The 6,070-nt window shown below is 36.6% G+C and overlaps 1 long non-coding RNA gene across 2 annotated transcripts; it reads left to right on the top strand.

Moving 5' to 3' along the window:
• The first annotated feature begins 828 nt into the window (after positions 1 to 828).
• On the top strand, positions 829 to 4,870 carry LOC145551776 (uncharacterized). Of its 2 annotated transcripts, XR_014087695.1 has the most exons (6): positions 829 to 1,126; positions 1,651 to 1,761; positions 2,230 to 2,503; positions 2,660 to 2,900; positions 4,588 to 4,630; positions 4,788 to 4,870. It is a non-coding gene; the product is annotated as an uncharacterized LOC145551776 (long non-coding RNA). The 2 variants fall into 2 exon arrangements; XR_014087694.1 differs by lacking the exons at positions 4,588 to 4,630; positions 4,788 to 4,870 and having other exon boundaries at positions 837 to 1,126; positions 2,660 to 3,092.
• The last annotated feature ends 1,200 nt before the right edge of the window (positions 4,871 to 6,070 follow it).

Below are 6,070 nucleotides of genomic sequence, written 5' to 3' on the forward strand. Positions count from 1 at the left end.
GTCCCCTTTCTGCATTTTGTGCTGAAATAATTGACTGCGCCTGTTTGGAGGTGGATTTACAATTGTCTAATGGGGTATATGCCACGAGAGGTGGTGACGTATTTCCGTTTGAATTTATGCCACATAGATTGGTTCCGGGTCCTGCTTGCTTCTATTGTTTTTACCCAAAGCTGCAAGATCTGTACCATGAAAAAGACGCAAAACTTAAAATATCTGTGAGCTACTGGTACAACAATCCAGTTTTGTGGTGTGCCGTTGTGTCCAGTAATTAGCCGGTACCATCCAGTGCTTAGTTTTTTTCATTTTCCTGCTGATATCAAGGCGACAGCGGATTGTAGCCAAGACTTGGCCACTACAGCTAACACCCGGTTTGTAGCTGCCTGCTATTTCAAAGATTGAGGATGTTGAAGATCCAGCGTCAGAAATGGGAAGACGGAGGTTTAAAGGGAGCTGTACGTGCGTCGTTCACTGGAATAATTTGTTGGAGGAAAATAATGCAGGAGGAAATCCACTGCAACGGGAACAGGCTGAGAACAGAGGCAGCGATTCGGCACAAGGTGAGTCAATACGTGTGTTGATGTTTGCGTTTGTGTTATACGGAGTATGAAATTATTTTTAGGCAACTCCTTAGCTTTTTTTATGTGACAATTATATAAAATACATTTAACATGCAGTCCAAACGATACCGAGCAGGTAATTTAAGAACAACTGAAGGCAGCAACGCTTCTATGGAGTTAGATTTGTTTCACAATTATTCAATCAAAAAAAAATTACACTCAACCAAAAAAAGAGATTCAATCAAAAAAAAATCTTCTCAAACAAAAAAAAAAGTCATAAAAACTATTTAATCATAAAAATATTTTTAAACATTTTTAAAGTTTTTTTTTTTTTTTTGATTGAATCTCTTTTTTTTTGGTTGAGTGCAATTTTTTTTTTGGTTGAATTTATTTTCATGCTTATACAACTTTATTTGCTTTGGGGAAGCTTACATGAACATTCTGGGCGGGGATTAAGGACGAGCGGTGTAAGACGTCTCCCTATTGGTTAACGCTGACTGAAGCGACAGACTCTGAGCTTCTTCTTCTCAGAACTTCTCCGCCATTCCGCTTGTAGCAGAAAGCAAATTGTAAGTAATCTTCACAATATTACATTGATTAACAGCTACTAAGTGTCCATGCTTTATTCAGAGAATAACATCTTATGCAGCTTATGAGGACAGTTGCTATATATTTTGTGCCTTGCTCCGGGTTTAGTATATCAGGTTAGCTAATGTTAGCATCAGCTGAAGTGCTATGGGGTTGCCGCCTAACCCGTATTTGGCTGTTTAAAGGTTGCGTCCCGTATTGAACCGGTAATCTGTTCCATATTTCTATAAATCCCATATAGACATGACTATCACAAACTAAACTAATAACAATATTGACAAAAAAAAAAAAGAAACAGGAAATTTTAAGGTCAGCTAAGTTGCTGTGGCGGGAGCTAAAGGACCCCCAGTACGCTGACGTCATGGTTGCCTAGATACCGACATTACGCAGCCGTGTAGAAATAAAAAAACAAATCTAAAAATACCTAATTTTTCTGGACTAAATTTGTGCTAAATAACATATTGCATTGAATGTTGCATGACATAATTTACTGTTTCCCTTACAGAGTTCGAGGGAATCACGGGGTTGAAAATGTGGACATTGCAAAGTGCATGTTTACAGTTCGAGGTACTGGACGTGGCAGTTTCATTGCTGGGAAAAGTGTTCATAATCAACGGTAATGTACCAAAAAGCGTCTGTCTTTTTCTGCTATTTACAACAATGAAAAGCTTGTATCTGTTAATTTTCTTTTGTAAAAAATATCTGCTACAATAAATTTATTTGGCAAAATTTCAATAATGACAAGTTGCTGTTATGCAAAAATGCACAGCGAAACAAGTAATCAAACAGGTTGTGAAGATTGTTCATGATTTTGTGGACTTTACTAAACTCCTTTGTGGAAGAAAATGTAGCAACAAGAGAAACGCATACTTGACATATTGGAGTAATTTCCTTTTATTATTGACTGAATAATTTGTGTGGAGTGACTTGTGTTTTTTTTTTTTTACTACCATTGAAAACCAAAACCAAATTTATATATTTGTGATTAGCAGTAGGAAGTAATATTCACTACACAATTATTTCCAAATTAAGAATTTGACAGTAATAATGTTTTGTCTTCAAATGTGTTATTCGTATGTTTTAGAATTGAACGCTTGTGGAGAGATGTTTGTAGTGTAACTTCAAAGTATTAGAACATGCTCCACAGTTTGGAGGAAGAGGGTCTCATTGACCTGTCCAACGCTGTCCATCTGTTCTGTTTGGGGTACATCTTTATACCACGACTAAGAAAAGATCTTCAGATTTTTGAGGACAGCTGGAATGCTCATCCGTTGAGAACTGAAAGAAACTTGTCACCGAACCAACTATGGACAATTGGAATGCTGCAGGAACAAGTGCCAGAGCCCGACCTCACAGAGGTGTGTTTTCCGTATTTTACTTGGCTGTAATTGTAACATTCAGATTTCATAACACAAACATGGCATCACTACATGCATGGATACATCTTTTTTTATTTTATTAGATGGATGGATGGATTTATGTAAATGATCTGTCCTTGACTTTTGTCTAAGCAGATCCTGCAAGGTGCTGAAGGGCTGTCCCAAGATCAACAAAGTACAGAACACGGAATTAATATTCCAGAAATCCAGTGCCCGCTGTCCACTGAGAGACTGAATGCACTGCAGGAGCATGTAAACCCTTTGGCTGAGTCTACATCACTTGGAGAAGATCTGTGACCTCTGGTTGATCTGATAGAGCATGGTGTGTACACAGAAAACTGCTGGAGATGTACCAGCCCTCCTGGCAAACCTACAGGTATATATATGTGCTAAGATATGTATCTTATTTTTATTTCTTAAGTCAATATTGTTTTTAGTCTGTCGATGTCGTCACATTTTTGAAGAATTTACTGTAAGGAAATGATTTACATTAAATACGACATGCATTGGTTGTAAAAATGTTATGCTGTTTTTTAATAAATCCTGTACATCAGTGGTTCCCAAAGTTTTTCCTGTGAGGGCCACATACTTTTCCCTTCTCTGCTGGGGGCCGGAGTTAGTTTGTAACAGAAAAATTGTGACGATAGCAGGAGTGCCTAAATGTAGAAATCTATTGTTTTCCAAAAAGCACAATCAAATAACCCAAAGTTATTTTAAAATGGCCAGTTAACATACACATATAAGCCTCAGATATTAGTCCAAGGGCCAGAGGCCAAAATTGGACATTTTTGTCCATTTCAGGGTGGTAAAGTCTATCAATATTTTTTGGAAAGAGACATGTCTCTAATATTTTGGTATCAATAGCCCTTCCAAAATGGTAGCTGAGTCATAGTTATTATTTTATCAAGTAAACAACTCATTTAAAAAATTGTTTTTTGAGGCTGGTGTATCTCTGGTTTAGGGTCATGTTATGGGCATTTGTCAAAGGTCTATAATGCAATATTTGGTATAACCTTAAAGGGGACACTCGTGGCTTTCATTTAATCCTTGTTCAGAGTTTCTCTGACCAACACAGAGGTCATTAAAGGTCGTTACACCACAATTATTACAAATTTTTCCACACCATTTGACCAAACTAGATGCATTTCTTAAATCCCAGTGATATCCAGAGACATCAGGGACACAAGAATTAACAACTAAAATACTGATGATACTAATACTAAAAATACTAATGAAAAACTATTAATAAGTAATAGACTTTGTGGTATTCTGATTTAGTAATGTAATTATATTAATTGTGTTACCACCCCCACGCCACTGGAGGCAGTACCAACCCCGAAAAGATGCAACTAAGGAGCAAATTTAGAAGTACACCGAAAGCTACAGAAAGCTTCAGGTGACCAGCAGCATTGAACAGCATTTGTTATTCATTTACTACATTTCTTTTAACCCAGCTGTACCGGAGAAGAAGTTAACTCCAGTACTCTACAGACTAAGGCAGTGGTCTCAAACTGCATTCTTCAAGGGCCAGAGTCCTGCAATTTTTAGATGTGTCCCTTGTTATCCACACCAAAAATCATTGGCTGAACTACCTTACCTGCATGAAGTCTTAGATTTCAAAGCAGTCTTGGTGCAACATTTGAGCTTGCACATTTCTGAGCTCTTCAGCCTGTTTGCACATCAGGTAGCTTGCATGCTACCCAACTGTTCCTGATGCTGGGGGTCCTCACATACAGTCTTAGTAGATGGAGAAATTCATAGCAAGATAGTAGGCTATTAGACCATTAGATGTGAGGACATAAACCTCTACCAGCCGGCTGGCTATATAGATAGGCAGACCATAGACAGAAAGACAGAGAACCTTATTTTCATCAAATGCTGACATTAAAATTTATTGCCTTGAGTAAAAGAATTCCCAATAAAAATGTGAAAAATTGCTCAAAGTATAAAGTTTATAGTCAAATAAAAATATTTAAAAGTAAAAATATGTAAATGTATAACTTTAAGTAAGTTAATTTATATGTCCAGTCAGTTCAGTTCTTAATATATCTAAACTCCCTCAGGATCTTCAGCATGACTGTCTCCTGCTCTCCACATAAAGCTGCAGTATGTAATGTTTATTAATTTTTTTTACCTAATTAAAATGAAAACTATGTCCTGAAAATATAACATGGATAATCTGTGAAAAGAATCCTAGTTTTCCATGTCTGGCATATAACAATTTATTTATCTTTTAAACTGGTTCTATTGGTCCTGTGTCTAGACAGAGGGATAATCATCATGACCTGTTCTGAAGATCCTGCAGCTTCTTCCTAACATGGCGCCTCCTCATCCTGACTCTCAGACTAACAGGAGGAACCAGAGTCTGTTAGGTTAAAGCTCATCTTCTGAATTTGGGATGTTTTTCCTCCAATAGGTTCCAGAGGAATCACCTCAAACCAGATGTTGGACTGGACTTTATTTCAATGTCATTTGTGAATGTTAGAGCCTCATTTTCAACATTGGAGCTATAAAGGTTGAAAAAGGTTACCACTAAGTGTCATCATCAATATTTACACTAATTAAGAGACTAAAATAAAAAGTTTTTTTCGGGGAAAAACCTCTCAGACTCTGAGCTCCAAGCAAGATGCCAGAGAGCACCAAGCTATTTTTTTTCTATATTAGATAATTTAATTTCTAATTACTGCAGCAATGGAACAAAAATAAGGAGAAGCAATTGTTGTCATTAACACAATTTTATTTCTTTCAAAATGTCACAATTTTATAAGAGGGACATTATCAAAGTTTTGTGTGAGTTACCATAACTATGTAGGACATGTTCAAATCAAATCACTTATTTACAGACCATGTTATTTTAGTGAAACATTTACAACTTCAGGTTTGCTACAGAGTAAATTCAAAGTTTCCTTGTTCTGAAGAACATTACAGTTGCATTAATCCATTCAAGCGTTAGGATGTCATGTTTCTTCCTACTTCAAAAATGCTACATAAGGACAATAAAGAAATGCCCAATTTTATCAACACTATCCCAGACAATTACATTAGAAAAGGTAACAATGTCTTACACAATGAACAAGTCTGATTAGTGTTGTAGTAAAATACATAAAACCGCATAACATTAGACAGAACAAAAAAATAAATTCTGCAAAGGTACCATTAAAGCAACAACTGCGTGCTCAAATGGCACTGTGGTTCTGTGTAATCTGAAGAAAGATTAACATTTTCTTAACTCATGTAACATTGGTGATTGAACAATATAAAATGCATTTTTTAAAACTAGGTCTGAACTATTGGTCCAACAATAACCACTTTTATATACATCCTGAACTACAGTCTCTCAAAGGTGAATCCACATGTGACAGCAGTGCTGAGGTTACTCTTGAAGGACTCATAATCACTTAGATGGGCCATTGGAAATGTCACTGTGCTGGTACAAGCACTCACTACAGGACACCACACAGTGTGGCCTGGTGTATGCTCTAGGCAATGGTGATCAAAAATCACAGTGACTTTAAATGCATTACTTTCTGATACAAGCAGATGTTT

The sequence above is a fragment of the Poecilia reticulata genome, chromosome 5 (genome assembly GCF_904066995.2).
Source record: "Poecilia reticulata chromosome 5, P_reticulata-male-v2, whole genome shotgun sequence".
NCBI classification, from domain to species: domain Eukaryota; kingdom Metazoa; phylum Chordata; class Actinopteri; order Cyprinodontiformes; family Poeciliidae; genus Poecilia; species Poecilia reticulata.